General features: G+C 35.8%; 1 protein-coding gene and 1 long non-coding RNA gene across 15 annotated transcripts in view; one reads left to right on the top strand and one right to left on the bottom strand.

Annotated features, from left to right (window-relative positions):
- Nucleotides 1-739: 739 nt before the first annotated feature.
- On the bottom strand, nt 740-25,047 carry LOC105716088 (uncharacterized). The gene is made up of 3 exons (XR_001107187.3): nt 24,777-25,047; nt 2,995-3,064; nt 740-1,363 (listed from the first exon to the last, which is right to left on the bottom strand). It is a non-coding gene; the product is annotated as an uncharacterized LOC105716088 (long non-coding RNA).
- The window catches only part of SLC8A1 (solute carrier family 8 member A1), a 388,523-nt gene continuing 387,374 nt past the window's right edge, over nt 24,406-25,554 (top strand). For 13 of the 14 annotated variants that reach the window (XM_012450626.3, XM_012450637.3, XM_012450633.3 and 10 more), the window contains exon 1: nt 24,406-24,515. The gene's annotated coding sequence lies outside the window, so the exon portion shown is untranslated. The remainder of the gene's footprint in view (nt 24,516-25,554) is intronic. The other variant, XM_012450622.3, reaches the window with a different exon arrangement.

The following is a 25,554-nucleotide window of genomic DNA, read 5'->3' as shown; positions in this document are numbered from 1 at the left end:
AAGACCTGCTGTTCTTTCTCATTTTTCAAGTGCTTCATGAACAAAAAAAGTAACTTGACATTGTCGTTAAGAGGAATGTTTCAATACTCTGGACCCACTGATTGTGTTCTGTATAATTTGCCTCTGCCTTTTGCATTATAAAAGCAACCAGATGAAAAAGAGCCTTGCATCTAAGCATAGAAGAGTTCCAACAAGTGTAAAGGCTTCCCAGGCTCCAGCTCGCCTCCCAAGTTTCTAAAATAAGTGCTTAAAACAAATGGCATTGTCTAGTGAGACTGCTAGTTGGGGAGGATTGAGTGAAGAAAATAAGTGGATTTTAATCTCCCTGAAGTCAAGAACTTCATCTTATTTACAGTTGTACTCCACGTTGTGATGGGCCTCATCAGTGTCTTACATAGTTATAGGAACCAAAACAGAAAAAAAAATCTATTTCTGAATCATCAAGTGGTCTTTTTCATAATATGAATAGGAGAGAAGGTTTTCCAAATGAAAATTAAATTGGTAAGAAATCCTAAATGAAGCACAAAGTATGAGTTTGGGGAATACTGCTTACGTAGTTATATGTCTGTCTATCTTTCTGTGTCTTGATATTTGTGTGTGATATATGAGGTATGACTATAAGGCTTAAGAAGCACACATTTTGGACAGTGCATTTGCGTTATAGTGTGGTTTAACTAAATAAGGTATGCTAAAGAGCTTTGCAAACTGTAAAGTATTATCCAAATATGACACATTGCAATTATAGTTTGTCCCACAACAAATATTTATTGAGTAGTTCCTGATGTCTGTATCAATAAAAGAACAACATTGGTAGGGACCAGGAAGAATACAATGACTTTATCCGTAACCATACAACTACAGAAAACAGAAAACAGCATTGATGACTGACCATAGAAGAAATGTGTATTAGAGACAACTTAACCAGGAGGCATTTTTACGTGTCCAATATACAAGTTGGCTTCGTAATATATTGTATCTTTTATTCTCAAAGAGTTGCTTTATCATTGTAATTTCAAAATGTAACAGCTCAAAAATTTTCATTAAGAACAAGAGTAAGAATAAATGGAAGGACTTTTTTCTCTCCTCCATTAACAGTATCGCAATCTGTGGACGTAGTGTTAATGTGGCTGCAAAAAGAGAAGAGACATGAAACTCTCAAGGAAGGTCTCTATAACTGCACACCTGGAGTGACGGTTGATTGTGTTTCCATTTATTCTCAGCTTCAGTCATTCAGTCTCACAGTTGGACAACACCTCTCATTCAAAATAAACCTTCAATTCTTGATTGTTCCATATCAGGTTGCTGCCATTTCCAGCCGTTTCTTGATCAGAACACATTGCTTTGAGTTTTTGCTCTTTATATCCTTGAAACAAATGCATAAGCACAGGGATGACACACTTAGGAACACTGTGAAACATCTTACAGAACTTACCAGTGTTATTTCACTCTGTAACAAGTTAAAAACAAATCACAGTGACTAATGCTGTCACTGAAGAGCTATGATTGCCATTTACCTCTATCTGTGGATAAGAAATTTGTTGAGTATTTTGGCCCAAAGATTCACTTCCTCTATTAACTGTGGTTAAAATCTTACATGCAGGATGAAAAGACCAAAGAAAAGCAGAGCGATTTACTGAGGTTGCTTTCCCTCAGAAAGCAGCCTCGTTAGAGTAGTTTGTTGATGGTTCTAAACTATCTCAAGATAAGCAATGGTTTGGAAAAATATACGCCTCCATGTAATGTCTGTGCATTTTTAAAAAAACACTTGCACCTTTCTCTGTGTTAATACATAGCATAGATATCATGTTTAGTAATTTATGGGCTTAGGTGGCTGTGATGGGTCTCCAGACATGCTTAGCTCCTAAGAAATGTTTAATAACATGGCATTTTTGCAGTCTTTGATTTTTCCTTTGGAACCAATGGCCAAGTGAGTACAAAGAGCTAACCTGCCTTATCAGACTTACCATCACTACTCAACTATCTTGAATTAATACCAAATTAACCTATCTTATTCATTCTAGCTTTAACTAGCTTAAAGGATGTCTCCTTATTTATCAGTGTCTTTAAAACAACCTCAGAACAAAATGTTCTCTGGGGTTCAACTAGGCCACCAGGAGACAATGCTCAGGTATTCCAACGTTTTCTCTCCACTCACTTGCCCAGCAATTCCAATCAAAATATCTTTGAATTGCCTACCTTTATTTCAGCTCATCTCTTCAAGCTCTGTCTATTACAACTCAATGAAACAAAATGCAAAACAAAGAACTAACATGCAAAAAAAATACTTTTCTTCATTGTACTTTGTTTAGCAATAATGTCTCTGCCTGTTCTACAGAGATAGGCCCATGGACATAATCAGACTTAACTAGGCTGTTTGCATAGGAAGCTAGAATAAACATGAAATGATACATTAGTATAAATAATTAGTAAAGGCTTTCAGCATTGATTTTTATAGTCAATATCCATTGACAAATAATCTCATTAACTGCCAATTTGAATGAATTAAGGGAAATATCATTTCACAAATATTTATTTAGGAACTTATTTAAGAATAAGAATACTATATTAGGTACTCTAAACAGATTATAAATTTCATAATAGGCACAGTTCCTGAGCTCAGAAATATGCTAATTCAGTTAAAAAGGAGGATCTCCAGTTCCGACAGAGAGCAGAAATAATTGAATGCTGGGGTTTTTCTGTTTTGTTCTGTTTTTTTCAATGAGTTATAGACTTAAGTTCTTATCTTCTCCTTGAGGTAGGTCCCTGTGTACCACACAAAGGCAAAAGAGTCTCAATGGGGCTGTCTATTCTATTGTTCAGGGGCTCATAAATAGAAGCCTGAGCAGTCTCCTTGCAAATAAAGAAAAAACATTTCTTACAGATCATGGGACATGAGTCTGGAAAGAAGTGGAGGCAATAGAGCCTGTCATTTGCCATGACACAAAAGGGCAAAATTAAACTCTGTGAGAAGATTTAAAAGTTAGGTGAGTTTACCAAGATCATCTCCATGGTTTCTGCCAGGTCATTTAGATCCAAATTCTCAATAATGACTTGATTATTTAATCTGTAATACAAAAATATATAATGCATATTATCAAATGTTTTAATAATACCAACAATACATGAATTCAATGTTCCTGTTATTTAAGACTTAGAATTATTTAAGAGACTCCTGGATGCTGTCTCTTATGGTAACTACAATGATTCTGGTTCCCAATGCTTTGGGCAGAATTTAAAATGCAAGTGATCATATAAGCCTGACTATCTGAAACCTGAGCACTTCATTCTGGCCGGTGATTACACACCACTATCTCTCTCTTCCTCCTACTCCTCTAACATGTTTTCATATTAGATTGAATAGCTAACCTGGAAAGTAAGATGCCCCTTTAGGAAAAAAGAAAATGTTAGGTATTTTCTTCCAGAGGGTGCCAAGTAAGAAATCAAGAGACTACATGTCTCTGCAAACATGTGATGTTATGATTACTTCAGTATTCTATCATCATCAAATCTCACCAAGCAGGAAAATTAAATCTTACAGAAAACAACAATGTTGATAATGTCATAAGCCCTCCATTTAACACCCGAAGTCAAAGTTCTGAGCTTGCTACATGGGCACGTTGGTTTTCTACCACTCCCTTCCATTACCCTAGGCCTGAGCCAAAGTAAACTCTTCACAATTGCCAAACAGATTCTGTACCATGTTGCTTCATGGCTATTATTCAAACTCTTCCATCCACCTGGAATTTCTGCATTCCCTTTTACCATTCATTCACTCAGGAATTCAGTGCATGTGTATTTGTTACTTGATCCGTAACTGTCTAAATCCTACTCCTGCTCCAAGACCTAGAAGTCTTATTCAAAACAAAAAAAAATGACTCCATAAAATCTGTATTTTTCCTTCTGATCAGAAATAGTTTATTCATCCATCCATTCACTCACTTATTCAGATAAACATTATATTAAAAACATACTGTTGGCTAGACTTGGTGGCTCATGCCTGCAATCCCAGCCCTTTGGGAGGCCGAGGTGGGTGGATGACGAGGTCGAGGTCCAATGTGGTAAAACCCTGTCTCTACTAAAAATACAAAAATTTAGCCAGGCGTGGTGGTGCATGCCTGGAATCCCAGCTACTTGGGAGGCTGAGGCAGGAGAATCACTTGAACCCATGAGGCGGAGATTGCAGTGAGCCGAGATCACACCATTGCTCTCCAGCCTGGGCGACAGAGCAAGACTCCACCTGGGGGGCGGGGGGAACCTACTTTGTACTCAGTCCTAGTGATACAAGTGATTGTATTGTATTGCATTGTATTGTATTATCTATCCAGATACTTACTGAAACTAGAAATCTAAGGGTCATGCATATAACCACACTCTCTCAATCTCTTACATTTAATCCATCAACTCCCAAATTTCTTTATTAAATATATCTATGATCCATGGAACTCTTTTTATCTCTGCTGCCACAATCTTAAGCCATAATCAACCAAGATATCTTTAGAATTTTTCAATAAAATGCTAACTCTTCTCCTATATCTATTATTTACACAACAGCATGAATGATCCTCTAAATATGTAAATCTGATCATATTGTGCCTTTGCTTAAAATGCTTCATTGACTTAATCCTACATAATCTAAGAAGGTTCTTCTGAGAACTTTACATCTAAGGTAAGACCTACAAGATTTACAGATGCTAGCTATTCAAATAACTAGGGAAATATCAGTGACATCATCAATAAAGTGAAAAAGCAAGCCACAGAATTGGAGAAGATATTTATAGCACTGGGCTTATTACAAAATAAAAAGCACAAGTGTCAGCCCCTCCACAGCAGAGAGTGAAGAATAACAAGTAAAAAAGGAACACAGCAAGATCCCAGTTCAAAGGATGGCCGATCTAAATAGGATAGGATGCAGGAAAAACATAATGCCCAGTATTAGAATATAGGACTAGATCTCACCAAGGACCAGTGATCGAAGCAGCACCAATCAGTGGACTGAGAAGCTCAGTGTTTTAAATGTGTTTTAAACTTCCATCTAAGAATACTAGCAAATTTAAGAGTGCCGCTTCCTTCAGACACTTCAGTGCTTAATCACAGAGTAGAAGAAAATAGCTTCAGAGTTTCACTAGCTAGTATGCTACTGGGATAAAATAAAAATTGTTTTCCTAAAAATGAATGCAGGTATTGGAAAACGATGTATGTTGTTAGAATCAAGGCAGGCAGTCATGGAAGACAAGACCACAATCTCACATATTACAAAGAAGCTACATTTTAGACCCACTCATATTAATAAAGAAATGAAATGATGCTTCATTTGCCATTTTTTGCCTTGTCCCTAGCTCCATGCCTGCAATCCTTAATGTCTATTTTCAGATACCTTTGCTTTTGAGTTGTCTATGCGGACAAGATAGAGATGAGGGAGTTTGTGTAGCCCTGCACAATTAGGGCTATGGTTATGTAGCCATCAATCTGTGGAGACATCACAGAAAAGAGAAAGACGTGATTAAATGTCATTCAGTCAATCTGGAGGAGTAAGGCCAGACAGGAAAGCACATAGGTTGACATGAGGGAAAACTGAAAGTCAGAAGAAGAATCAAATACAAGTTTGAAAGTTTATTTCCATAAATATTCACCTTAAACACCAGAGGCAGGAGAAGCTTACTCTCTACAGAATGCTTAGATTTTTAAGAGAATGAATCAAGTCAGGAAAGTACTAGCCTTGGAACTGTATTAAACTCATACAGTTTTATCAGTAGAGCTATTTATCCCATGCAATCAAAAACTTGGTAAATTACCTACAGTCTCTGGCTGAGGAAATTTAGGAGTAAAACTTGCACTGAATGTTGTGTTTTAAAAAGGTTAATTGGGTTTTGGTGTTAAGGTTCAGAGGTAAAATTAATCAAATTCGGAGGGACCAAAAAAGCAATGGCTCTCAGCCCTGGTGGCACACAGAAAAACTGTGAATGTCTTGACCACTTCTCTAAAATTCTGATTTAATTGGTCTCGGAAGGGTGTCTGAACATAGTCCCAGTCCTCCCTTCCTTTCATTTTTTCCTTCCTTTCCCAGTCCTCCCTCCTTTCCTTTCTTTCCTTCCTTTCCCAGTCCTCCCTTCCTTTCTTTTTTTCCTTTCTTCCTATTCTCTCTCTTTCTGCAGTTATTTGGATGTGAGGTGATAAGGGCCTGAAATAAAATAGTAGCAATCAAAATAGAGAATAAATTAACATAGGGAGACATTGTTAAGGGAAAAAATGACAGTTACCTTGACTAATAAAACATAGCTGGATTCAGGAAAAAAAATATTTCAATACATCAGTGAAAACTATAATCTTACAAGGCTAGTGGTCAATTTTTCCATTAGGGAAAAGAGAGACGATGATGGTTAACAGTAAAGTAATCAAAATATTTATTAAACCACAAATTAATATCAATAACAACAGCAAGCCCCCTTCTACCTCAAATTTCTCACTTGCTGATTTGAAAAAATCCTTCTGACTCTCCATTGACTCTAAACCCCTTAAACTGTCATATAGAGCCTTTCTTTTTCTTTTTCTTTTTCTTTCTTTCTGTTTTTTTTTTTTTTTTTTTTTCTGGTTGTATTTTAAGTTCTAGGATACATGTGCAGAACGTGCAGGTTTGTTACATAGGTATACATGTGCCATGGCGGTTTGCTGCACCCATCAACCCATTATCTACATTAGATATTTCTCCTAATGCTATCCCTCCCCTAACCCCCCACCCGCTGACAGATCCCGGTGTATGATGTTCCCCTCCCTGTGTCCATGTGTTCTCGTTGTTCAGCTACCACTTATGAGTGAGAACATGTGGTGTTTGGTTTTCTGTTCCTGTGTTAGTTTGCTAAGAATGATGGTTTCCAGCTTCATCCATGTCCCTGCAAAGGACATGAACTCATCTTTTTTACGGCTGCATAGTATTCCATGGTGGATATGTGTCATATTTTCTTTATCCAGTCTATCATTGATGGGCATTTGGGTTGGTTCCAAGTCTTTGCTATCATCACAGTGAACAGGAACCCTAATGGGTGAAAAGTTTTGCAATCTATCCATCTGACAAAGGGCTAATATCCAGAATCTACAAGGAACTTAAACAAATTTACAAGAAAAGAACAAACAACCCCATCAAATAGTGGAAAAAAATATGAACAGACACTTTTTAAAGGAAGACATTTATGTGGCCAACAAACATACGAAAAAAAGCTCATCATCACTGCTCATTAGAGCAATGCACATCAAAACCACAATGAGATACTATCTCATGCCAGTTAGAATAGCGATCATTAGAAAGTCAGGAAACGACAGATGCTGGAGAGGATATGGAGAAATAGGAACATTTTTACACTGTTGGTGGGAGTGTAAATTAGTTCAACCACTGCGGAAGACAATGTGGTGATTCCTCAAGGATCTAGAACCAGAAATACCATTTGACCTAGCAATCCCATTACTGGGTATATACCCAAAGGATTGTAAATCATTATCCTATGAAGACATGAGCCTTTCTTAATGTTGTATAAGATTTAAGTGTCCAACATTGTTCACATGCTAGAGACACAATATTAAATAAGACTTAGTTCCAGCAGTTAAGAAACTCATGGTATACTTAAGAGTCAATGTAGCATCAATTTTACAGAGAATTAGCAAAATTCAGTTGGAGAATGGAGAAATAATTCAGGGAAGGTTTCACAATGGTTTGTAGTTTGATATTGAAAGATAAGCAGCACTTCAAAAAGGGAAGAAAATCCAGAAAAACACACACACACACACACACACACACACACAGATATATATGCACACACACACATATATATATGTAGTTATTCACAGATACTATGTTGTGTATGAGGTATACTCAAGAGTTCACTAAAATTAAAGAACAAGTTCAGGTTACAGGAGAAAGAATAATACGAGACACAACTACATGGAACATCAATGAAGATGAAAGTTAACCTTAATTGAGATGGTTTTAGCAGAACAATAAATGTGGAGATTTACTATTGTTGATGATGTCATTACAAATTTATACATTAGAAATGTAACTCAAGTAGAAAATGAACTTATATAGGATTCATTTGGAATTAATAGGAAAATATATTGGAATGAATGGGAAAATCAACATATATAGGTTTCTTTTGGGATGTATTGGGAAAATCAGAGCAGAAGCTCTTTACATAAAAGAGACAATAGACATCACAGGAACAGTGTTGGAAAAAATAATCTACTGGATTTAAGAGATACTTGTAATCAGCTTAAGAAATTTGTGGTGCCTTAAATGCTTGGTGGGTAGAGAAGGAATAAATGCCATTGAACTTTCCAGCTTGTGAGACTGAAGGAATGAATTTGTAATGAATGAATCAATAATACAATGAGAAATGGTTTGATTGGGAGAGAGCTAAGAAGTTCAGTTTGGGATATGTTTTATTTGAGGCTACTGTAGTACTTCCTGGAGAAAAGGTCAAATACAGTCAGAAATGTAGAGTACAGAAGGAAGAATGTTGTAAAGAGAAATTAATATTTGAAACTTTGTAGCTTATTCATTGTAGTTGTGATCACGAAAATCAATGAAATAATTCAAGAAAGACAGAGAAAGAAATAGAAGAGAAACTAGAATAGATGTTGGGTTTTCTACCTGACACCTAGTTCATCTTCAAGTAAGATATTAAAATTGAAAATACAGGCCTATATTTTTTAGAAGAAGGCTGTAGAGAAGCTTGTGGACCTGTATTTGTAGATTAACTGTATTTTTAAATAATGAGATAGATTTGGCAACATATAACAAAAAAATATTATCTAAGGAGCTAATTGAAGTAAATTGACCATTCTTAATTTATTATGGAACTCAACCTTGAATGTTAGCATCCAAAAATGTGAGGATTAAAACATTTTATTGAAACTTTAATTAGTTGAAGGTAATTAATAAAATGTTAAGATAACTAATAAAAATAAAAAATAATAAAAAATTTAAGGTAATTAATAAAATTGTTCCAGTGGAAATGATTACCAAACTCCATGGTATATTAAATTTTTAAGTTTCGTGGGGTTGGTTATAATATTGATGCTTCCACAACTTTTCTGACTTGACACAAAATCTACAGCTAGGCCTAGGAATTCTCTTATTTTAAAATTTATTTTTATTTATTTATTTTTTGACAAGGTTTCACTATATTGCCAAGGCTGGTCTCCAATACCTAGGTTCAAGTGATCCTCCTACCTCAGCCTCCTAAGTAACTGGGACTACAGGTGCATGTCACAGTGCCTGGCTTCTCAATATTTTTTTAACCTCTAGATTGACAGTCAAAACACAACACAACATAATTTTAAAGAGCTAAAAAGCTGTAAATAATTTTTAACTTAAATTTCTAAATAGCACCTATTATGCTCAAATGTATATAACATCCTCTAAAGTTGCAATCTATTTTGTTTGTTTGTTTCATATTATCTCATTTGTCTTCTTCCTGGCAATAGTTATCAAACCTAATGCTAACAAAAGGGATGAGGCATTTGGTTCCACAGCCATAGGGCAAACACAACAAGTTTTAGTCATCAGTGTACTTTGTGGTAGAAAAATGAATAAGTACTTCTGAAGACATAGGTGGTTCAAACTTCTCCTTTCGAAAAGATGGAATAGACATGCTTTTCCCTATTTCTCACACTAAGTACAATTAAAAACCAAGACACCATACAAAAATCAACATGAAACTCTGAGAGGTAGAGAGAAGAAAGCAGGCCAGTAAGGGGGTCTTAAAACCCAAGAGTGACATAATAATGAGTTCCCTTTGGTTTTCCTTACATCATATAACCCAAACTTAAAACCAGAGGTAAGAAGGAAAGTAAAAAGCCCTAACAAAAGTCTGCTCTCTTTGGCCAAAGGATAAACAAAGGAGTTGAGTGGAAAGACATAAAAATTTTAGACAATAACTTCTTAATTTAGCTAACTAGCATCTCAACAAATGCGAACAAAGGCCAAGAAGGACACTTAGACTTTCATCATCCTCACTCTGTCATGACAGGCCCCATAATGTCTGCCAAGGTGCTGCCAGAGAAGACTGAGTAGGAAGTTGGGACCTTCATAGTCACCAGCTGTAACTATCTCATGCCCCAATGACAGTCAAAGGAGAGAGACCACTTGGAGAGCCTGGACTTCCACACCCATCAGGTAGTATGAGGCATCCCTACTCCTCCTCACCAGGATGATGGTGGAGGCAAAGGGAGACGCAGAACTTTTGCCATTGCCCAGTGGTAACGGTGTTACTTCTCCCTCGTGGTGTTTTGGATGCCATAGGTGAAGCAGTTAGTCATTATAACATCTCCTGCTAGGGAGTATCAGTAGAGGCCTAGTGGAGAGCCAAATCTCCCACCTACAATCAGCAGTAATGAAGACCCAATCCTCTGGTGTCAATGGAGGTCTAGTAGGGAACCTTATCTTTTTATTCCCACTTGGTAATAATGAACAAGCAATTCCCCATCCTCACCAGCATCATGTCAGAGAAAGCAAGTTAAAACAGAGATTTAAATAAGATTCAGTGTTATAATACAAAGCGCAAACTGTCCATATATCTGTCAAAAATCACTTGTCATATCAAGAACCAGGAAGTTCTCAAACTGAATGAAAAAAAAAAGGCCATCCTAGATGCAAGTAATGAGAAGACAAATATATTAGGCTAATCTCACCAAAAATCTAATGCAGCCGTCATTCAAATATTTCAATGAGCAATTTCAAACATGCTTGAAACAAATGAAACCGTGCAAAGTCTCAGCAAAACTATAAAAGATATAAGGAAGAAACATGAAAAGGTTTTTTTTAAACGTTTTTTTCTTTTTGAGATTGAGTTTTGCTATTGTTTCCCAGGCTGGAGTGCAATGGCATGACCTCGGCTCACTGCAACCTCTGCCTCCCAGGTTCAAGCACTCTCCTGCCTCAGCCTCCTGAGTAGTGGGGATTACAGGCATGCGCCGCCACACCCGGATAATTTTTTGTATTTTCAGCAGAGACGAAGTTTCTGATGTTGGTCAGGCTGCTCTCAAACTCCTGATCTTGTAATCCGCCCGCCTTGGCCTCCCAAAGTGCTGGGATTACAGGCATGAGCCACCGCACCCAATCAACATGAAAAGTTTAGAGTTGAAAAATATTATAAGAAACTCAGTGGATGAGCTCAACAACAGAATGGAGGAGACAGAGGGAAAGCATAGTAAATTAGAAGGCAGAAATATAAAAATTACCAAATTTACACAATGAAGAGAAAATAGACTGGAAAAAAGTATACTCTCATGGATAGGTGGAACTATAATCTGACTTTGGGTCACTGAAGACTCAGAAGGAGAGGAGAAAAAGGATGATGCTCAGAAATTAGAAATAGAAGAAACAATGGCTGAAAACTGCCCAAATTTGACAAAAGATATAAATCTACAGATTCAAGAAGCTGAATGAATCCCAAACAGAATAATCACAAAGAATAAATAACACTTTTCTTTCTAAGGAAAAAACAACTTGAATGACCAGAAACTATGGAATTGGATTTCTCACCAGAAACTGTGGAAGATGGAAAGAAGTGGCAGAGAATTTCTAAGGTGATACAGGAAATAAATTCTTAAGCCAGGATCCTATACCTAGTGAAAATATCTTTCAGAAATGAAGGGGAAATCAATACATTTGTAGACCAAAACAAAAAATGAAAAAAAGAAAACAGAGGCAATGCTTGCTGGTAGACCTCTCCTAAAAGAAAAGCTAAATGATATTCTTCAAACAGAAAGGAAATCGTTTTTTTTTTTTAAAGGAACGTTCAAATATCAGGAAAGAAAGAAGAACATGGTAAACAAAACTATGAGTAAATTCAATACAATTTTATTCTCTGCTGTTTTCTAAATTATGTTTGATAGTTGAAGGAAAAATTATAAAACTGCCTGCTATTATTTTAAATCTATGTAGAAAAAATATTTGATAATTTTAAGATAAATGTGGGAATATAAAAAGATATAAAGAAAGGTAGAGCTTCCACATTTCACTCAAACAGGTAAAATGACAACACTAGTAGACTGTTATAAGCTATCTATGTGTAATGTATAATAATACCTAAAAGAACCATGAAGACAACAACACAAAGAGATACATTCAAAACATTAAAGATAAATAAAAATTGAATTTTCATAAAGTTTCGTAGTGTAAAGGAAAGCCAAAAAAACAGAGTAAGTGAAAAACAAAACAAATAGAAAACAACAATAAAAAAGAAACTCAACCTCTAGCTTATTAATATTTGCATTAATGAGGTAAATGTTCTAAATACATCAATTAAAAGCAAGAGATTGGCAGAGGTGATTGAAAGACATGATCCTGTCTATAAGAAACTCACTTCAAATGCAACAATATAGGAAAGTTAAAAGTAAATGAGGGAAAATGTGCATTATGCAAGCAGTCAAAAGAAGCAAGTGTGGCTATAATTATTTCAGATGCAGGAAACTTCAAAGTATCGTAGACCAAGAATGGCAAGGGTCAATCAACCAAGAAAATAGTGCTCTCCTATCTAACAACAGATCACCAAAGTACAAAAAGCCAAGACTCACTCTTAGAATTGAAAGGAGAAATAAATCAACAACTACACTTGGATACTTCAACACCCCTCTCAAAAATTGATAAATAATTAGATATCATATCAACAAAGAAATAGGACCTAACAATGCTGCCAATAAAGAGGATAAATTCCTTGAAAAACACAAATTACCACAACTCATCTGATACAAAACAGATCATTTTAATCACTCTATAACTACTAATAAATTTGAGTATATAATTTGAAATTCCTCCCCCAAACCATCTCCAGGGACAGATGGTTTCATTGGAAAATTCAACAAAATATTTTAAGAAAAATTCACACTGTTTCTATACAATCTCTGCCATAAAATAGAAGATGTAAAACCTCCAATTAATATTTTGAAGCTAATTGACCCCAAGTCTCACAAATTCTATAAAAAATTAACTCAAAATAGACCATAAATTTAAATGTCAAACATAACAATATAAAAGTTTTAGAAAAAAGTCAGAACAATTTTCAGGGTTTAGAGATAGGCAAAGGTTTTCTTAACTAAGCAATGAAGATAATTTGTAAATAATAAAATCGATGAATTAGACTATCAAAATTTAACACTGGTACCATGTGAAAGACTCTTAAATAAATAAAATGATAATCTACAGACAGCAGAAAATATTTGCAACCAATATACCTTACAAAGGACTAATATCTAAAAACTCAAAATCAACAGTTAAAAAAGTCTAGTTAAAATATGAGTGAAAAACATTGACATTTAGTCAAAGAGGATATGGCAAATGAGCACATAAATGTAGGTCAAATTATTAGCCATTGGAAGAATGCAAATTAAAACCACAAGGAGATATACACTAACCAAAAAAGTTTATAACCAAATGATTACAAGTTTATAGAAAAACTGGATCAATCATATATTGCTGGTTGGAATCTAAAAATATATAGGCACTCCTGAAGGCAGGAAGTTTCTTAAAATATTAAACATGCTGCCACCATATGACCCAGGAACTATAATCCTGGGCATTTATCCTAGAGAAGTAAAAAGTTTATGTTCACACAAAAACCTTACACAAATGTCCACAGCAGTTTTATTTGCAATAGCTAGACACTGAAAACAACGCAGATGTTCTTCAGTAGGTAAATGGTTAAACAAACTGTGGTATATCCATATAATGGAATACTACTGACAACCATGGGGAAAATTTCTAAAAATAAGAATTACAACAAAAATTGAGAAGAGTAAGTAACTGTATAGTCTGGACAGGTGAAGGTGTTTGATAAAAGCATGTCTTTGGAAGCTTAAACTGGAAGAGATGTGTAGTATATCCTGGAAATAGGATTAATTCTTAACAGTTGTCCATTGTAAAAATAGAGGTTGATGTGATAATAATTGCTGCATTATTTCCCCAGGTGATCACAAGAACAGCTTTGGGGGTCTAACCATCAGTGCCTTTTTTTTGTGTGTATTTTTTTTAAATTGTACTTTAAGTTCTGGGGTACATGTGCAGATCTTGCAGGACTGTTACATAGGTACACACATGCCATGGTGGTTTGCTGTCTCCAACCCCCTGTCACCTATATCAGGCATTTCTCCCAGTGTTATCCCTCCTCAACCTCCTTGCCCCCTGCTGTCCCTCCCCTAACTCGCTCTCCACCCCCCAACAGACCCCAGTGTGTGATGTTCCCCTCCCTGTGCCCATGTGTTCTCATTGTTCAACACCCGCCTAAGTGAGAACATGCTGTGTTTGGTTTTCTGTTCTGGTGTCAGTTTGCTGAGAATGATAGTTTCCAGATTCATCCATGTCCCTACAAAGGACATGCACTCATCATTTTTTATGGCTGCATAGCATTCCACAGTGTATATGTGCCACATTTTCTTTATCCAGTCTATCATTGATGGGCATTTATGTTGGTTACAAATCTTTGCTATTGTGAACAATGCTGCAGTAAACATACATGTGCATGTGTCTTCAGAATAGAATAATCTATAATCCTTTGGGTATATATCCAGTAATGGGATTGCTAGGTCAAATGATATTTCTATTTCTAGTTCCTTGAGGAATCACCACACTGTCTTCCACAATGGTTGAACTAATTTACACTCCCACCAACAGTGTAAAAGTGCTCCTATTTCTCAACATCCTCTCCAGCATCTGTTATCTCCAGATTTTTTAATGACCACCATTCTAACTGGCGTAAGATGGTATCTCCATGTAGTTTTAATTTGCATTTCTCTAATGACCAGTGATGATGAGCATTTTTTCATATGTTTGTTGGCCTCATAAATGTCTTCTTTTGAAAAGTTTCTGTTCATATCCTTTGCCCATTTTTGAATGGGTTCATTTGTTTTTTTCTTGTAAATCTGCTTGAGTTTTTTGTAGATTCTGGATATTAGCCCTTTGTCAGATGGGTAGATTGCAAACATTTTTTCCCATTCTGTTGGTTGCCAGTTCTCTCTAATGATTGTTTCTTTTGCTTGCAGAAATTCTTAAGTTTAATTAGATCCCATATGTCTATTTTGGCTTTTGTTGCCATTACTTTTGGTGTTTTAGTCATGAAGTCCTTGCCTATGCCTATGTCCTGAATGGTATTACCTAGATTTTCTTCTAGGGTTTTTATGGTGTTAGGTCTTATGTTTAAATCTTTAAACCATCTGGAGTTAATTTTAGTGTAGGGTGTCACGAAGTGGTCCAGTTTCAGCTTTCTGCCAGTTTTCCCAACACCATTTATTAAACAGGGAATCCTTTCCCCATTGCTTGTTTTCATCAGGTTTGTCAAAAATTAGATGGTTGTAGATATGTGGCGTTGCTTCTGAGGCCTCTGTTCTGTTCCACTGGTATATATCTCTGTTTTGGTACAAGTACCATGCTGTTTTGATTACTGTAGCCTGGTAGTATAGTTCGAAGTCAGGTAGTATGAGCATCTATGCCTTTTTAGTTCAGTTTTGTTTTTTGTTTGTTTGGTTGCTTTTTCCTTCTTGTATTTGTATAAATTTAAGGGGTACATGTGCAGTTTTCTTACATGAATATATCACATAGTAGTGAAGCCTGGGCTTTTAGTGCATTAATCACCCTAATAATGCACATTGTACCCATCAACTAATTTCTCATCTCCCACCCATTCCTACCCTCCCACCCTATCAAATCTCCAATGTTTATCATTCTACATTCTATGTTCATGTGTACACATTTTTTAGCTCTCACTTATAAATGCAAATATGCAGCATTTGACTTCTTGTTTTTTGCATTGTTTTGCTGAAAATCGTGGCCTCCAGTTTGATCTGTCCTTTCACTTCACTTGTAAGGTAGACAAATATTAAGTTTTGGCCAAAATAAATTTTTACTTAGATTGGCTTTGTCAACTAATACTTTCATCATTTTCCCTGGATTGAGTGGGATTCTTGGTTGCAACTTCCTTTAGTTGGATTCTCCAAGTTTTTTTTGGAACAATATAGACAAGTAAAAATTGTAGAAATATGTTAGTGGCCAGGGAAAAGATACTGTTAGCTTAGCAAACTCTTTAATGACAAGCTTCTTGCTTCCAGTTTTAGGGATGTACAACTTTCACCTGTGCACCAGATGTGTTGAGCGCCATAGAAAACATCTCTTTTTTACAACTTTTGGACTGGGGGAGATAAAATTTCAGGCCTTGATGCTTACAGCAAGTACTGATGTTTATGCTGTTTATGAAACAGATTTCTCTAACTCATGAGTTATCTTAAAGATAAATGGGGAGAAAGGAAAAGTCAACAACAGTGGGAAAAAAATGAGTATACTGTCTTTTGAAAAATTCACTGGCTTACTATGCATTCATAGGTAAATCATTTTACTTCTCTGACTCTGTATTTTAATTTGTAAATGAAAATAAGATTAAATTAAATAGCAAAAATGCAACCACTCTGAAGACTTCAAAATGTAAAAATAAGGACATGTTTATGCTTTATTTAAATGTAACCCAACAAAATTTAATTGATCATCTAATCCATACCAAAGAATATCCTAACCTTTAAGATCTAATTCATTCTTTATGTCTTGAGGAGATCACATCATATATACAAGCTGCTATGGGTTATAAAACAAGTCTAGGCTAAAGACCAACTTCTGGAATGACAATATCTGAGCTCCACTGACTCCAGTGAAACTGATAAAAATTATGTTTTTAAAGGCCTCTTGAAAATTGTGCTGAAGGCAGACAGCAAATGAAGAAACATCTATCCAAAGAAATCTCAAAAAATTCATTAATGAAGGTGAGTCTATGGTTCTTGAACAAAGAAAATCCCATCTCTCCCCCTACCCAGCTCAGCAGGGTAGAGCCTCCATTCCAGATTTCTGGAGCCAAGAATACAGGGCTTCTACCATTTCCATTCTCCATCTAGATGGATTTCTTCTCAGGATCTGCCTCCCAGTACCTATTGCTGAGGCTAAGATCTGGGTAAATATGGTCAAGAAAAGCAGTTCCCTTTCTCTGCTCAATCCCCACTCATGGAATATATAGTCTATCTGTTTAGAATACTGAGATCCGTATAGCCCTTGCCCCAGCACTTAAAGTGATAATTATTCTACATCCAGAGAGCTGAAGTAAGTGACCTCAAGCTGCAGCTCTCCCTCCCTGCATCAAGTTCTGGGTTGCTGAAATAAGAATGTCACTTAAAAAGAATCTTGCTCAAGTCCCAACTCTCAGCTCTACGTTCTTAACTCAGAGATTTTGCCTTGTAGGAGAAGCAGGCCACAAAATGATGACTCTAAATACTTTGCAAAGGAGCTGACTTTATTTTCAACAAAGTATGAAGAAGCTGAAGTCAAAGGGCAATCTCAAGAACAGTGAAGGTTGCAGTGAAGGAATATTCGGAAGAGTTTTATGATCTGATAAAGATACAGCCTAGTTTGTAGGCCAACTAGTTTGTAGGAAAGGACCAGGCAATCTGACAAATAGAAGGAATGCTCCTGAGGTCAAAACAAGCATCAAACAAATCATTAAAAAGAACCCAGTGAAAATTCTGGAGCAGAAAACTGTAATAACTGAAATAAAACATTTATTAGATTTAACATTAGATTTGAACTAGAGGAAGAAAGAATTAGTGAAATTAAAAATAGACTGATAGAAGTTAGGCAAGATGAAGAACAGACAGAAAAAATAATGAGGAAAAATAGATACTCAGAGAAATGTGGAATACCATTAAGTGCACTGATATACATATAATGGGAGTATCGGAATAAAGGAGAGGAAGGAGAAAAACATATTTAAAGATATAATGGCTGAAACTTCTTGCATTTATTGACAAACAGTAATTACAATGAACTTCAAGTAGGGTAAGCACAAAGAGACTCACAGACACATAAAAGTGCTAAAAGTAGGTCAGGCATGGTGGCTCAAGCCTGTAATCCCAGCACTTTGGGAAGGCAAAACAGTGGATCATCTGAGGTCTGGAGTTCGAGACCAGCCTGGCCGACATGGTGGAACCCCATCTCTACTAAAAAATATAAAAATAATAATAATAATAATAATTAGCCAGACATGGTGGCCCAGGCCTATAATCCCAGCTACTGGGGAGGCTGAGACAGGAGAATTGCTTGAACCTAGGGGCAGAGGTTGCAGTGAGCCGAGATTGTACCATTGCCCTCCAGCCTGGGTGACAGAGTGAGACTCTGTCTCAAAAAAAAAAAAAAGTTAAAAGTGAAAGATGATGGTAAATCTTCAAAGCAACAATAGAAAAACGGTGTGCTATTTTTTAAAAATAAGGTAAAATAAAGACTTTACCAGATAAACAGAAGGTGAGGAAATCTGTTTCTAGCAAACTCACCTGGTAAGTAATACTAAAAGAAGTTCTTTAGGCTAAAAGCAATTGACACCAGATTGCAATGTGGAGTCACACAAACAAACAAGGAGTACCAATAAAAGTAATTATGCAAGTATAAAAGACACTACAAATGCATATTTTTCCTTTCTTCTTTTGATGGATTTCAAGAGGAATTGTAAAAACTTTTTATGTACATTTTTATATATAATGTACTATTTATAATATATGTGTAATATATTTGCTGATAATAGTGCAAAGGAGGTAGGGGGAGTAAAGCTGTGATAGGTTAAGAAAATGATTACATATGGTAGAATAATAATTATAGAAATGTATTTTGGGGTTTGTAACATTAATAGATATAATACATAGAATAAAACCACAAAAAAAGTAGAAAATAAAATAAAGCTATGTATCACTGGAATTAGGCTAGTTTAAATCTAAGGCTCATTTTGATCAGTTAAGATGTATATAGTAAATTCTAGAGTAACCACTACAAATCAAGTAAAAAATATAGTGAAAAAATTATTTAAAAAATATATACGCAACATTAGAAAATGTTCACTTAAAGCCATACAGAGGAACTGAGAATCAAAAAGGACAACAGAACATATAGAAAACAAAAGTAAAATGTAAGATGTAAATTAAAATATATAAATAAAAACATTAAATGTTGGTAAATTGATTCAATCAAAGGCAGAGATTGTCAGATTGGAATTTTTTTTTTAAAGAAAATACTCTCCATGTGTATGTTTAGGGAAGAAGATATACTTTAGATTCAAAGACAAATAGACTACAAGTAAAATGATGGAAATGACATGTATTGCAGACAGGAACTGTAGGAAAGCTGGAGTAGGTATAAAAACTTAGACAAAAGAGACTAAATCTGAACATGTTACTAGAGATAAAGAAGGGCATTTTATAATGATAAAGGGGGAGATCTCATAACTCTAAGCATACATTGGCAAATGCTTAGCTAGATTGACTTAAGACAAAAAGAGGGGACTCAAATTGCAAGATTGAGAAATGAAAGAGGGGACATTATTACAGACCCTACAGAAATAAAAAGAATTAAAACAAATACTGTAAACAATTATATGCAAACAAATTAGATAATTTAGATGAAATGGACAGATTCCTAAAAAGACACAAAGTACCTAAACTGACTCAGGAAGAAATAAACAATGTGAATAAACCTATAACAAATTAAAATATTAATTTAGTATTCAAAATCTACCCACTAAGAAAAAACCAAGGTTCATATTGGTTCACTGACGAATTCTATCAAACATTCAAAAAAGAACTAATAGAAATTCTTTACAAACTCTTACAATAAAGGTACTGAGAGAAAATACTTCCCAATGTATTTCATGAAGCCTGTTTTACCTTGATACAAAAAACAGACAACAAAATCACAAGAAAACTATAGACCAATATGTTTTATGAATATGGACACAAAAATCCTCAATAAGACATTGGCAAACTGAACCCAGCAATATATAAAGAGAATTATACACCATGACCAAGTGGGATATATCCCAGAAATGCAAGTTTGGTTTAGCATCCAAAAATCAATTAATATATTCTACCATATCAAAAACAAGCAAAAAAAATGTTCATCCCAATAGATGCTAAAACAGCATTTGAAAAAATTCAGCACATTTTTATGATTTAAAAAAGAAAAAAATCTCAACAAACTAGGAATAGAAGTGAATGTCCTCAAGTTAGTCATAAAAGAAATGCAACTCAAAACCACAATCAGATACCACTTCAGAAACACGAGGATAGCAAGTATCAAAAAGTCAGATATCAAAAAGTATTGTGAGTATGTGGAGAAGTTGAATCCTCCTACACTGCTGATGTAAGTATAAAATGGTGCAGCTGCGTGGAAAATAATTTGACAGTTTCTCAAATGATTAAACACAGAGTTTCCATATAGCCCACCATTTCTACTCCTAAGTATATACCCAAAGAAATAAAAACATGTCCACACAAAATCTTGTACATGAATGTTTAGCACCATTATTCATAACAGTTAATAGGCGGAAACTACTCAGATATCCATTAACAGATGAAATGACAAACAATACAAGGTACATATATACAACAAGATTTTATTCAGCCACGAAGAGGGATGAAGTACTGATGCATGATACAGATGAATGAACTTTGAAAACACTATGCTAACCAATAGAATCCAGAGATAAGTGGAAGCCTTGTTTAATCTCTTCTTCTCATTTCTAGTCTTTATATATTCTTGTTCTGCCCTGAAAGAGAGCCTGATGATAGATTACCTTTATCCTGGATTCAGCCCCAGAGTCATAATATTAGTAGGAACTAAATTCAAAAAGAAAAATATGCATGGAAATTATTTACCTGAATTTTTGTCCTTATTGGTTAAATATATTTGCTTTTAATCTTAAAAGAGGGGATAAATATTTCATTACTTGTTGACCTTCAAATTCTTTCAAAACTTGCTGTATGTTTTAACAAGTCTTTCATAAAAGATTCCCCCATATTCTTAGACAAAGAAAGAAAATTAAATTACCAAGGATTGAATATTTCTAATCTTTTAAAAGATTACAGTCCTTGCCCCTCTTTCGTGCTAAAAATCTGAGTCAGATATCCACTCTAAATGATCTGTGCTAATATAGTGGTCCTCTGCCTTGGATAACTGGAAACCTTAGATAATCTTCTCAGTTAAATTAGGATTATAATTATATTTTGTCACACTCTGTTTTCTATCTCCTTTGAGTTGACAGTCTTTACCCACAGGGCAGTGGTGTACTTGAAGTTCTCAAGCCTGTACAACAGGGAAAGCTGCCAGGCTTGTGGTCACTAGTTGAGAGGTACAACCATTTACCCATTTTTCAATCCCACTTTTTGATCACTTAGCAATGAATTTATTTCTTCAACAAACTTACTTTAAGGTTTGTTTTCTATAGGACAGACACTGTGACGGATGCCGATAATACAAAAGCAAATAATACAGAGCCCCTATCCTTGGCACTCACAATCTAATAGCCAAATGCAAAGAGGAGATGGGGGTGGAGGGAATGTACAATATGCCGTATATACTTTGGAATACATGATGGTGAAGTCAATAAAGATTTCAGAAAGGAAGAGATACTGAGCTGAATTTTAAGAGTGAAGATATGTTTTTCCAGCAGACAAAGGTGGAGTGTACATACTTTTACGAAAAGGTGCAGACTATTTCATTGAAATAATCATCTTGTACCCACAGCAAAATAGCATGTCCAAATGATATATCCTTCCCCACAGAGTTAAGCAAATCAATGTCAATATGTTAAATCCTGACTTCCACATTTACAAAGCTCACAGAAAATCATTTAACCTCTTTCTTTGGAGATATGATAGGTGTTTAACTTCTGTAACAGGAGATCTTTTTCTGCACATGAAAACTTTGGAACCCACAGCATCCTCCAGAGTTGGGAATGAGTCTCTTGAGCCTTCCCAGTGGTGATGGTGGAATAGTGGCAAGCATGGCTGCTTTCCTGAGCCTTTCCTTTCTCTAGGGCACTGCCTAGCCTAGGTGAAGCGGGAAAGTGGCCCACCTCCACTGCATACTTACCAAGAACATGCCAACTCAGTCTGGCCGACCCAACATGGGCAAACACATTTTGGAATACTCAAACACAAACATCCCCTGCTTGGGATGTTCCTAACTTCAGAACAGAATTCCCAACAAGTTTGAAGTTAAGCCAGTCAAAAAAGTGTCTGCAAATTCTTCTTTGAACAGAAAGCAGACTCCTGGGCACTGTTATATTTAACTGTGGAGTCACCGTGTATTCCATGTATCAACCACCTGGCATGTTAAATAAGCAACATCTTCCATTGGTGTAACCTCTTACCATGCATGAATATATATAACATGCATTATTTCATTGGATAACTCTAGGCTAAAGAGGTCAAGTGTTCTCTGGAGTAACCGGGGAGAGAATAGAACTCTGTGACATGATCAGTGTCACTCAGGTAGTAACGGAGTCAGAGACGGAGCAGAGCTTTTTGGGTCCTGAGTTTATAATGTAGAATCTACTTTTTGTACTGATTATGGTTTTATTTTTCTCACATGACAAAAAGTTTAGAGGGACAATTCAGCGTTGTTGTAGTAACTCAGTAAGACTGGCAGGAACTGAATTTTTTTTTCTGTCTGCGCCATCTACCTCACCTTGTAGGCCTTTGTCCTTGTGTTTGCCATCTCCTGATCACCAAAGAAATGCTTAAATTTCGGGCTTCGATTTTACTCTCCGGGAAGGAAAAAGGTGGAAGGGGTGCAGGAACAAGGAGGGCAAAAGCTGAGCCTGTCTTTTTTTTTTTTTTTTTTTTTTTTTAACAAATACAAGCTTTCCTTAAGTCCCAGGGGACTCCTGTTGACGTCTATTTGGACATTATTATGTTACCTGGTCATCTCTAGGTGTGAGGGACAGTAGAAAAAGGGGTTTTGCTTTTGAACTTCTAAAGTAGAAAAAGTAAGGGAAGAGAGGGTATTGAATTGCTCCTGGGTAAGGACCCATTTACCATGTCTAGCACTAGCTGAATTAGGTTGGCTTTTTAAATATCATATCTTAATTTTCATTAGATACAAATTATTATTACATAGAATTATTGGAGGTAGTGAGGAGGAGGTTGGAATGTCAGAATATTTTGAATTAAAAAAACACAGTCTTGTCCCTTCTTGTTCTGACCTAAATGCTTTTGCAGGGAGCTTACTCAAATCTAGGGTTTTTCACATTTGCCATTAATACATCCGTTTTGTACTTTGTACCTTTTTTTTCACACATTTGTTTGTTATTCTCTTTTCTCTCTTTTCCTTCAATTTTTAATACAAATTTTAAACATACACAAAATAGAGACGATAATATAAAGAACCCCTATGTACCTATCAGCAATGATCACCTGCAACAATGATCCTTTTGCCAGTCTCGCTTTGGCTATTCCCTCCTTTTATTCCTCCTGAATATTTTAACAAAGCTCATTTCATTTCTGGCACACCAGAATGAGTTATGTCTATATGTATGCCTCTAATTTATTTTTGCTTCTTCAAACATAAGAACCTATAAGGTTTTAACATTATTTCAAAAAAAATAATCAATGGAAAATTATTATTTTGAAATTCTATCTCTTCTCTTTCCATATTTTGGCCTCTTGTTGCAAAAGATTAACAAGGGGGGAAAAAGAGAAATAAATGTTAAAATGAGAAGCTAAATTTTTAAAGAACTGGGATGTTAAGCAGAGCTTCAGCAACCCTCTATGGGAGTACCTCTCCACTACTCAGAACAGAATTTATCCTCCACCTAACGTTTAGGTCACAGTTAATCTGCCATTTAAACTATCCTTGACAATTAATAAATGTAACAATTAGTATTCTATTCAAATTTATATTCTTTAACTTTTTTAAAGAAATTATAAATCTTAAACCATGTTCTAGAAAGTAGCTAATGGGAACTGCCACAATACCCTACAGGAGAAGCTGTTTAAAATAACAGCTTCTTCTCTCTCAAAGATATTGATTACTCTGACCCTCTGCTATCTTTTCCTTGAAGACAAATAATCCAAAATGTTAACAACTATTCCCAATTAAGTATGTATTTTTTCATTCACATACAGTGTTATTCATCTGTTCAGCCATTCGTTTATAAATTCGCTCATTCATGAAACATTTCACAGCTCCCATATGCATGCTGCCACTAGAATCTTTAAGGATGAAGACCCTAGTTAGGAACCATAACTGTCTCTCTGTTTTCATAAAGCTAGGCGAACTCACACCCTAAAAGCTTTACGTGGGAATCAGGTAAAAATTGGTTGTGATCTAAATATTTGGAGAGTAGAAAGGCCAATCATGGGGTGGGAAATTGGCCTGGCTGGAAGAATCGCTATATGTGTATTTTTATCATCCATGTGTTGGATGAAGCGGAGAGCTGCCAGATAGCTTCTTTTCGACAGCTTGGAGTTACTGTTGGGAACAGATCCATGTATGGAAGCGAAAGCCGAAAGGCACAGATAAGCTGAGATCCAGCTATGCAAACCATGTTTAGAGACACTTAAAGGACAAGCATCCCAGGTCCTTTCTTTCTGGTGAATTTAGAGAAGCCATCATACCGGGATCTTTTTTCACATCCAGCCCATGCGGACTGAGCAGCCAAGGCTTGACAGAGGTAGGTGCCGGGCTTTTGTGATGGAACTTATATAAAGGATCGTTTGCAAATATTTCCTCCAGAGCCCTTGATGTCCTTTAAGGGAAGGTGCCAGATAATATTTCGAAAAGAAAGACAACAGAAAAAAAAAAATAGGTTGGGACTAGTGACTAAGAGGTATTTAACAGCTCTGCCTCCACAAAACGGGAAGCTTTGCTACGGAAGAAAAGTGACAGCATAGATTTGCTGCCAAATAAAATCCCTCTGTCCTAGGTCACTTACCATTTGGAATTTTGTGGATACAAGTCTTCCGCGATATTGCCAGCACCTTTAGGAATGAGCCACAGCTTCCATGGGGTTCTGAGACTCTGTGTATTTTAGGCTAGGGGAGGTGGGATTTGTCTTTTTCCTTACTTGTCTCAAGCCAGCAAAATCTCGCATGTGTGACTAGTTCTTCCTTAGACATAGGAAGAGCTGCTTGTAAACGACATTATTATTTTTGGCAGCTGAAGTCATTTTTGCAGTATTTCTCAGCAGATCGGAGGTTGATTACATCCTGTTCAGATTCTTGGGTTGTTTTCACAAACATGGGTTCTTACGCAAGTTGAAGTTGCTGAAACTAGCTGCGAGCACTGGGCTTTTCTCAGCACCTTTAAAATTTCGTCTTCTTTCTTTTTTGCTACTGACTGAAAACTTTGGAACTTGAGAGGAAATGTTTTCAAGTATTATTATTGTTTTGTCATCAGTGATGTTTTGGGAGTAGATTGCGGCAGAATATAAAAAATTCTGTGTCTCAGGAATCCAAGGTAAAAGTATGAATATGAAGTGAGTAACAACACCAGTATGTATATGACTGCCCTGTATTTTCTAGAATACAGATTAATCCAGCCAAATCATATCAATTGCACTTTGAAATGCTACTCCGGCTAATTACCAAATTGTAGTTATTAAATTAAAGCGTATCTGTTAAAATTGTTAGCAAAGTCTGTGAACTCCTGCCAAACACAAACGTCCAGGGAAAAATTATAGGTCATATCTATAAAATATGCATGTTTTGCCA

The sequence above is a fragment of the Aotus nancymaae genome, unplaced genomic scaffold (assembly GCF_030222135.1).
Source record: "Aotus nancymaae isolate 86718 unplaced genomic scaffold, 86718_ANA_hifiasm-v0.15.2.pri h1tg000057l, whole genome shotgun sequence".
Classification (NCBI taxonomy): Eukaryota; Metazoa; Chordata; class Mammalia; order Primates; family Aotidae; genus Aotus; species Aotus nancymaae.
This window is presented reverse-complemented; position numbering and strand designations above follow the sequence as displayed.